This window comes from Chenopodium album, chromosome 20 (genome assembly GCF_948465745.1).
Source record: "Chenopodium album chromosome 20, dcCheAlbu1.1, whole genome shotgun sequence".
Taxonomy (NCBI): domain Eukaryota; kingdom Viridiplantae; phylum Streptophyta; class Magnoliopsida; order Caryophyllales; family Amaranthaceae; genus Chenopodium; species Chenopodium album.
In genome coordinates, this window is record NC_137853.1 from 18,167,024 (window position 1) to 18,176,478 (window position 9,455).

The 9,455-nt window shown below is 37.7% G+C and overlaps 1 non-coding gene across 1 annotated transcript; it reads left to right on the plus strand.

Annotated features, from left to right (window-relative positions):
- Positions 1-2,635: 2,635 nt before the first annotated feature.
- On the plus strand, positions 2,636-2,741 carry LOC145599917 (small nucleolar RNA R71). Its single transcript, XR_014104164.1, has one exon. It is a non-coding gene; the product is annotated as a small nucleolar RNA R71 (small nucleolar RNA).
- Positions 2,742-9,455: the final 6,714 nt, after the last annotated feature.

Sequence of the window (9,455 nt, forward strand, 5' to 3'; positions counted from 1 at the left end):
ACATGATGAATCCTCAAAAGCAAGCCTCTCTTTCTTAGACTTCAATCTTATTCTCTTCTTCCTAGAAATTCTTGCCATCTTCTTGGCTTTGTTTCTTCTAGTGGACTATTTCACACCATCCACCATCTTGGGATCATCTTCTTCCTCTTCAGTGATATGCTCAAACCAAAGAGGTACGTCAATTACCTCCACGTCCACATGCTTGGAAAGCTCCTTTTTTTCTTCACTAACCTTTTCACAATCAAAGCTCAAAAGCACATCATCACATTTCTCAAGTGCATTGTTAGTTGAAGAATCAATCATACAAACATTGTCAATGGGACAAGGGGAATTAACACACATGATTTCTTTTACTTACAAGGGACAAGGACTCATGCATAGGTTTTAGCTCAAAAATTTCCTTTTTGTTACCAACCCTTAATGTGATACGGCCTCCTTTGACATCTATTAAAGCTCCCGAGGTAGCTAAAAATGGTCTCCCTAGAATGATAGGAATGTGGTGGTCTTCTTTAATTTCTAGCACAAAAAAATATACGGGAATTGTGAATCCACCTATCTTAAGGGGAACATCCTCAACCCTTCGCATAGGGAACTTAATGGATCTATTGGCCAGTTGTAGGGTCATATTGGTAGGAAAAAGCTCTCCTAGCTTAAGCCTCTTAAAAACTAAGTCATGATGCTAACACTAGCACCTAGATCACACATTGCATTTTGAAACAACTTGCCTTTGATCTTGCAAGGAATGGAGAAATTACCCAGGTCCTTCATATTTTTGGGTAAGTGATTGTGAATCAAAGCACTACAACACTCCCTAACCTCTACCGAGTTGACCTCGTTACACTCTTGCCACTCAAGATCTCCTTAAGAAATTTTGAATATCTAGGCATTTGGGTCATGGCTTTGGTAAGAGGAATTGAAAGATGAACCTCCTTTAGCATGTCAAGGAACCTCCCTAATTGTTCATCAATTTTATGCCTCGTAAACTTTTGGGGGTATGGAAGGTCGGGTTTTCTCACTTCCTTTTGTACTTTCTCAATACTCTTCTTTTTCTCTTGAACTTACTCTTTGCTCACCTCTTTTGACAGATCTTTCTCATTCTCCTCACTCAAGTCACTCCTCTTCTCATCCTCCTCACTTGTTCTAGAAACTCTCTCTTCAAGCATTTCCCTACTCCTTGTGGTAATAGAATAAATGGGTTTCTTAGGATTAACTCCTTAAGAAGGTAATGATGAAGGGCTAGCACAATCTTTCAAGGTGTTGGCTAGTTGGGTGATTTGTGTCTCAAGAATTTTGTTGTGTGTCGTCATCTCATAAAATTTCTTGTCACTCACCGCCATGTAGGTGTTAATTATCTTTGTTAGGTTCTCAATTATCTCTTCCAAATTAGTCCTAGCTGATGAGGGTTGAGCATAGGAATTGTAACCATTGCCTTGAAGTCTTGGAGCAAATCCGGGTGGGGGTCCCCTTTGTTTGTTGTTTTGAAAATTGCCCCTATTTTGGTTGCTCCAATTACCTTGGCCTTGATTGTTGCCATTATTTTGGTATTGGCCACCAAAGCCTTGAGATTGGCTTTGATTTCTATACCCTTGGCCTTGGTTTTGATTACTATAACCTTGGTTATTATAGTTACCTCGGAAACCTTGATTTCCTTGGTTCCTATTGATGCGGGAGCATCATTGAAAACTACGAGTTGTGCGACTATATATTCCGTTTGGTGGCATTTATGGCTCCGTTTACTTTAAGATAACTTCTCTATGTTATGACGTGACTTAGGTGAATAAAATAATCCTTTTGTCTTGATTTTACAATCGATGGTTGTAGATAAAGAATGGGAACGAGGATGAGAGGGAAGAAGCTTATCAATATATGATGCAACTACTTCATTCAGCCATATCTCCTTCGTTACAAGGAATTTTTAGGTGATTCAAGTTGGAGGTGAAAGTAGATTTCAAGAGCTTGCCAACGAATGGTCACATGCCAAATTTGAGCAAGAAATAAAGAAGTTATGAGCGTTTAAAGTTAAGCTGTCCAGAAGTAGGGGAGTTCGACCGAACCTAACTCAGGTTCGGGAAAACCAGTTCCTTGTAGGTGAGCATTCCTAGTCCTAAAATTCTTTGGACCTTCAAACCTTTCAACATGTTCACAATCATTACTTTCAACATCATCACATCTATCCACAAATGTATTAGAACACATAGAAGAATCATGATCATAAGACCCACAAGTATCACAAAATACACAACCACTTGGCATATTACTTGAAGTAGAAGGAGGAGTAGGGTTTGAAGATGTACCTATCCCTTTGATTTGGGAGGGAAGACTTGGTGAATTTGAAGAAATACTCTCAAGCTTGGCCTTAATAGATGTCATCTCCTTCCCCAAATTTGAGATATGGGAGGACAAGTTGTTAATTGCATTGAGGTGATCAACCGAATAGACCGTTGAGCTACTTTTGCTTGTAGACTCTCTCTCTCCCTCTTGCCAATCCATGTAGTGACGAACTACATCCTCTATAATGTCAACAACTTCTTCCTCGGTCATGTTCATTATCGGGCCTCCGGCTCCGGCATCAAGGCATGATTTCCCTTGGGGACTCAATCCTCCATAGAAGATTTGGATAATTTCGTAGGTCGGGATTCCATGGTGAGGACGCTCTCTGTGATACTCCTTATATCTCTCCCAAGCTTCATATAAGCTCTCACTTGGCTTTTTCTTAAAGCTTTGAATTAGATTTCTTGCCTCGGCAGTCTTCTTTTGTGGGTAAAAGCGGGTGAGAAACTCTTTGGTGACCTTATCCCAAGTTCTCAATAGATTAGGCTTTATCTCCTTATCAAGCCAATCTAAAGCTCGGCCAATTTGGGAAAACGGAAATAGCTTGAGCCTCATGAATTCTTGAGAAACCCCGTTCACCTTGATTGTGTCACAATATTTCTCAAACTCATTGAGATGATTTAGTGGGCTTTCGCATTTGGCACCACTAAATTGCCTTCTTTAATCATTGTTTTCATTGCCAGCCTTATCTTAAAATCATTAGCTGGTGTGGTTGGTGGAGCAATACCACTCTCAAAACGGTAGGCACCGGGAGTTCCTAACTCCTCTAAAGCAGCCCTTGGAACTTCTCCCATACTTCCTTATTCTTCTTCTTGAAATCCATCTTCACTCGATGAACAAGAACTCAAAGAACGTCTAGTAACTCTTATCCTTGCAGTTGTTCTCTCAATCTTCGGATCAAAAGACACTAAAAGTCCTTTCTCTTGTCCTATGCATACACACTCAAGGAAACTATTAGTAGCACGGCTACAAATGTAGCCTAAAAAAGGAAAATCTTTTTGTATTTTCAGAATAGAGTGAAATAGACTCAACAATAATAGCAAACAACCACGCCATTCCCCGGCAACGGCACCATTTTGACAAAGGCGGATAAACATGTCGTTGAAATGTCTATTCCTAGGTCAAACAATATTTGTAATCCTAAACAAACCCAATATAAGTATAGGGTAAGTGTGGGGTCGAACCACTAGGAATGGGAGCGAATGCTATGGTCTTGGTTAAGCTATTTCGAAGAATTAATGGAAATGTATCAAATCAAGTAGCCTAAAATCAACTAAAAATCAAGTAAATCAAATATATCAAATACTAGGGATTAGGATCCACATATACTTGCAACAGACAAAAACTAGTCGGGATTGGGAATGATTAAGTCAAGTATTGCGAGGGAAAATCGACGATGCAATCAAAAGAGTATGATAAGCTATTCTCCTAGAGGCCTAACTCTAGCTAGGAACTTCACAAACCAACTCAATCGACAAACGCAAGCCACTAATCAATTGTCCATATCAATGTGAACTTACAATGCAATCTAGTGCAACAATCAAAGTTAGCTACTATTTAATCAATCACACACATGCACATAATCAATCAACCAATTTATCATAATGATAACTCAATCAATTTCCCCCAAGTAGTGTTAATCCATTACTCATATATGCTTCACCATCACCCTAGCAAGTAAACTACTCAGAATCTGTGGATAAAATCAAGAGCAAATTTAATATAAACTTGAATAATCAACAAAACAAGAATCAAAAGCTAAGGATTGCATTAAAGTAAAGGAAATCTTTACAAACTTTAATCAAATGAATGGAAATGTGCTTAGAATCATTAATCATCAACCATGAATTTCTCTCTCTAAAATCTTATCAAAAACCTTTCTAATAATATTTCATCTACTTCTCCCTCTAAAAATAGAAAGAAAAACTGTATATAGTAAAACTAACAAAAGGAAGTTAGTTAGATAATCCAAAACAAACCCCTACAGGCTAGACCTTCACCAAAGGGATGCGCGGCCGCAGATAAATGGTTACGGAAAAGAGACCTCGAGGCGCGCGGACGCGCCTCATACACGCGCGCCCGTGCCAATGTCGCGCGCCCACGCTTGGGAGCAGGACATTCCCCTTCGTCTTCTCTTCGATTCTTCTCGTGCGCTCTACTTGGTGAGCTTGATGAACACTGGACATGGCAGATTCCAAGGGGTCTCCATGGTGGGTTCAACACCAAGAATGGTGCCCCACGGCTTAAATGCACGCCCCTTAGGAACTTGGAACTTGTACAATTCCATTATTGAGCCTCAAATGGAAGGCACTAGGCATCCTTATCCATTCAAAACTCGGGAAGGAACCTTGGGAATCCTTGGACAACTATCATAATCTGAAAATGAAAGAACACAAACAAATAAAAGGCAAAAAGGAAAAATAAACCAAAATATAAAAGAAAATAGAAAACTAACTAAAGAAAGTGCAAATTAAAGAAATAAGGAATAAAACTAAGGAAAATGAATGAAAAAGAGCTATAAAAGAGAATGAAATTCACCCTAAAGAGAATCAAATGAGTGCCATAAATGACACTCATCATAATAGTGTTAGTTTAATCAAATCATAATAAACCTAATCATGATAGTAGCAATATAAAATAATGATAGGAGTAATTAAGTGAATTAATTACTCACTTTCCGCGCTTTTTTAAATTGCTACATCATCAATAAACTGTTAGTAACTTCAATAAAAATATAAATCAAAAGGAAATTAAATTAAATAAAAAGTAAAATTGATCTGGTCCAAACCCTCAGTTAATTCTACCTTTCACGCCTTGGTTTAAGTATAGAACTTTGGGTTAGTTATGGACCTCTTGGAGTGCTTAAGGGAAGTATTATGGAAGAATAGGGTGGCTAGAAATTAGGTTTAAGCAAGAGAGAGAAGGTTTATGTTATTTAAGAGAGAAAGAGAGAATGATTTGGTGGTGATCAAGCTTGTTGATGATTGAATAAGGGGTGATATGACCTCTATTATTAAAGAAAAAAATAAGGGTTGAAGAATCAAGATAAGATCCGAATTCAAATCGGATTAAAACTCTCGCGATAGGAAGCAGTTTTTGCGGTTTTTGTTTTTATCATATCTTTTGATTCAGAAATTGAAATATGATAAACAATATATCGTTGGAAATCTCTTGATGTCTACTTTAAAACCCATTTAGAATCAGATTACAATAGTGTGTAAAATAAAAGATATGGCCGAAACAATGGGACGGTGTTAGTTTTGGATGGAGTTTGATATTTCATTCATATCTTTTTCGTTATATCTCGGAATAGATTTAATAATCTATCATTGAATAAATAATTTCAAGATTTATCCAACCATCTATGATTTGGATAAAAACTATTAGGCAAGAAAATCATATCTGATTATCTTTGAACGTCTTTCAATTCGAATAGAACTAGGATTTTCAAAAAAAGGAGTTTTATTCAATTTAAAACTCTTTAATCTTATCTTTTCAAAAAGGATAATTAAGATTTTTTAGAAACTTTTAGAAGATTTCAATTAATCCTAATAGGTTACGGAATGGGATTAAATCCTTTGGACCCTCCACTTGATCATTGGATCGTAGGTAAGGTGGGCTTAGGTCGGTTTAGGCTCAGATTAGTATTTTGGCCATAACTTATTCGTTATAACTAGGATTTGGGCTTATAATATATCGTTGGAAAGATCTTTTCATGCCACATCCAAATATTCAATAATTGGACCCAGTTTATGTACCAAAATAAACTGCTCTAAACGTTTTTATAAAAATAAGGAAAATAAATTATGGTTTGTGGAAATAGGATAGGGATTAGGTTGGTTTATGAATTGTATAGAGATTGAATATGGATTTAAGCACTCCAAGATTAAATACACAACCTGAACATTAATGGCGTTGAAAGGTTGTTCGTTATCGGGTTTGGTTTTGAGAGACATTTTTAGGTGTCTACAGAAGCCCCCACTTTGACTGAGTTTGTAGAAACATAAGTTTCAAAAAACGATTGTCAACGTAGTCGATAGGGGCGGAGAATGATTTAAGACATTTTGCGACCCTAAATTACTCTGTATACGCCGATACATGCAGAAAAATGTTAGTTCCACAGATAAAAGAGTAAAGGGATAGAATGTGTATCTGACACCAGTGTATCGGTGGCAAATAAATTCGGTAATTTCTATGATTTAAGAAATCCACCGGATAAAGATTGTTGTGGTATTTTCCCTGCTTGAGAAATGTTGATAGATGATATAATCGCTGACTTCTTCGCCTTGAAAGGTGGCAACGACTGATAATTTTCCATGCTTGAGGAAAATCTTGTCTGATGATGAGATTTCCAGTCTTTGTTTATCGAGAACCTTGCGTCGTGAATCTTCTTCATTGGGGAGATGATCACTAAAATGATGATGGTTCGATTGTCCCCGAACGTGGGCTACAAATGGTTCGTTTGTCACCAAACGTGGGTTGTAGATGGTTTGCTTGTTCTCAAACGTGGGCTGTAGATGGTTCGCTTGTCCCCGAACGTGGGCTGTAGGTGGTTCGTTTTTCCCCGAAGGAGGGCTGTAGGTGGTTCTCTTATCCCCAAGGGTGGGCTATAGGTGGTTCGCTTTCCCTGAACGTGGGCTGTAGATGGTTTGCTTGTTCCCGAATGTGGGTTGTAGATGGTTCGCTTGTCTCCGAACGTAGGCTGTAGATGGTTTGCTTGTCCCCGAACGTAGCCTAAAGATGGTTTGCTTGTCCATGAACGTAGGCTGTAAATGGTTCGCTTGTCCTTGAACGTGGGCTATAGATGGTTCGCTTGTTCCCAAACATGGGCTATAAATGGTTTGCTTGTCCCTGAATGTGGGTTGTAGATGAAACCTGCAAAATAAAATTTGCCAAGGGACTCGTATAGACTATGATTGACTTGACTAATTGAGTTGACCAAGCGTGACATGACTTGACATGACATGTGTATGACTTGTGATTATGTGTATATAGTTTGTGTGTGTACGTGTACAAACACAAGCAAATGAAACTGCAGAAGCAAAAAATTTCCATCATTTTTGTCATGAGTGGAGGGTACCGACTTTCTCCCGAAAAGGAAAGACGTGAAAAATGAAGTTTTGATTTTGAACTTCCCTCAATGAGAAAATTTTGAAAACGTTTTTGAACTTTCTCAAAAGAAAAGATATGAAAAAGGGAAGAAGTTTGAACTTCCTCATTGAGCAAAGAGAAATGAGTCGCATGTATTTTCTTCTTGTCAAGTTGAACTGCTCGTCTTGAGAATAATTTATGCATGAGGAATGTTCTTTGGCCAGGTTGCTAAGGAAAATTACATCATGTAACACGATCAAGGAATGCGCTTAGGTCATGAAGGTAAGCACAATAATGTATGTTGCTTAGGAATTAAAGCTAAGCATCACATAGTGTATGAAGAACAATCTTGATGAACATTGCTTAGGTCCGGAAGCTAAGCATGTATATAGATGAAGTGATTGTTGAGTATTGCATAATGAATGTTGCTTAGGTCAAGGAGCTAAGCACGATAAGCTTTGTATCCTTACAAATCATTGATATATAAATTTTGCTAAGCACATTATGCGATGCGTGAAACAATGAACATTGCTCAGGTCAGGAAGCTAAGTAAGTATACAATGTTCCTTTTAATGAATGTTGCCCTGAAAAACGATGAAGTGCACGCATTGATGAAACAAGATATCATGATAAGGGGTTCCTAAGGGAAGGATGATATGGTAATGTATGTGTGATGTGTGTGATGAGAGTGATACTAAGGTGAGGCTGCAAAGACTATGGTGATGGAAAGAGATGTGAGAAGATTCGAGATGGTGACTCTTCGGGTTGGATAGGGTCATAAGGATAAGCAATATATATTCTTTGACTCGATCATGCATATGAATGTGAATATTAATGTGGTCGCACCTCGATCTGAGGTTGCCTACGTATCCGTCAGGAATCAGGTCGAACGTAGCTTTGACTGAACTTTGCACAAGTGTATGTACACCTTAAGAGGTCTTTAGAGAGTGTTATTGAGGTTAAGACTAATGGTTGAAAAAGAAAGGGTAAAAGGCTCAAGACCCGAGATAAGCCCCCCAAGATGTGTAATTTTGAATTTAAAAATTTTGAATTCGAATGTTTTAATTTTCACATTTTTTTATTTTATTTTATTTTTTTGAACACTTGCCCTTAGACATTATTATTATTTTTTTTTATCATTCTTTTTTTTTAACTTGCTTTTGAATGTTACACAAATCACACACCTTCCAATCCCAAGGTTAAGTGAATGTGGGTTGAAAAAATGAAGGCCAAACGTTAGACGAGGCTCAAAGTGGTTGATGAAGATATGGAATGTGTGTTTGAATTGTTAATGGGAATAATGGGTTACAAAGGTGCCTCAGGTCATTGGTGTACCTTGTGTTTAGTTCGGCGATTTTTGTTTTTTTTTTTTTTTGTTTGCGAAAGACATGATCGAATGCAAAGGAAAGAAATACTCATTGATGAAACATGGTACATAGACATAAGGACAAGGAGAACCTATGCTAGACTTATTAGGGGGAAAGAGTTGAAACGAAAGAAGATAAAAGCATGAAATCTTGTATGGAAAATTTGTCTTGTGCTTCGTCGTCATGGTTTCTTATGAATTACTTTTTACCGCCATGGGGGACAAGAAATTTGCTATTGTTGACGCTTTGATTGGAAGAAAAGAAGGAAGGAATGACGTTCCCCTTATTCTTCCAACTCTTGCCTACTGATTTTTTAGCTCAAGTACCATGGAACAAATTGAGCTCACTTAATGCATTGACTCAATACTCGGATTTGAAAGGAAGAGTGTATGAAAGAATTTTGAAGACCAATGGGAAATACTCCACTCATTCCTATTACGATGGAAAACGACGCATGCATGGTCCTAGTATACGATCATAAAAAATATAGTGCACTAATCGAAGACAAAGTGTGTGCAACGACTCAACAGGTGTGATTAGGTAAATTTATAAGACTCATGGTATGATCGTATGGCTAGACATGAGGACATTGTGAAAAAAACAAAGGACACAAGGATCAAATATCACGAAAGACCCAAAGACAAACTAATTTGATTAATTTTGTTT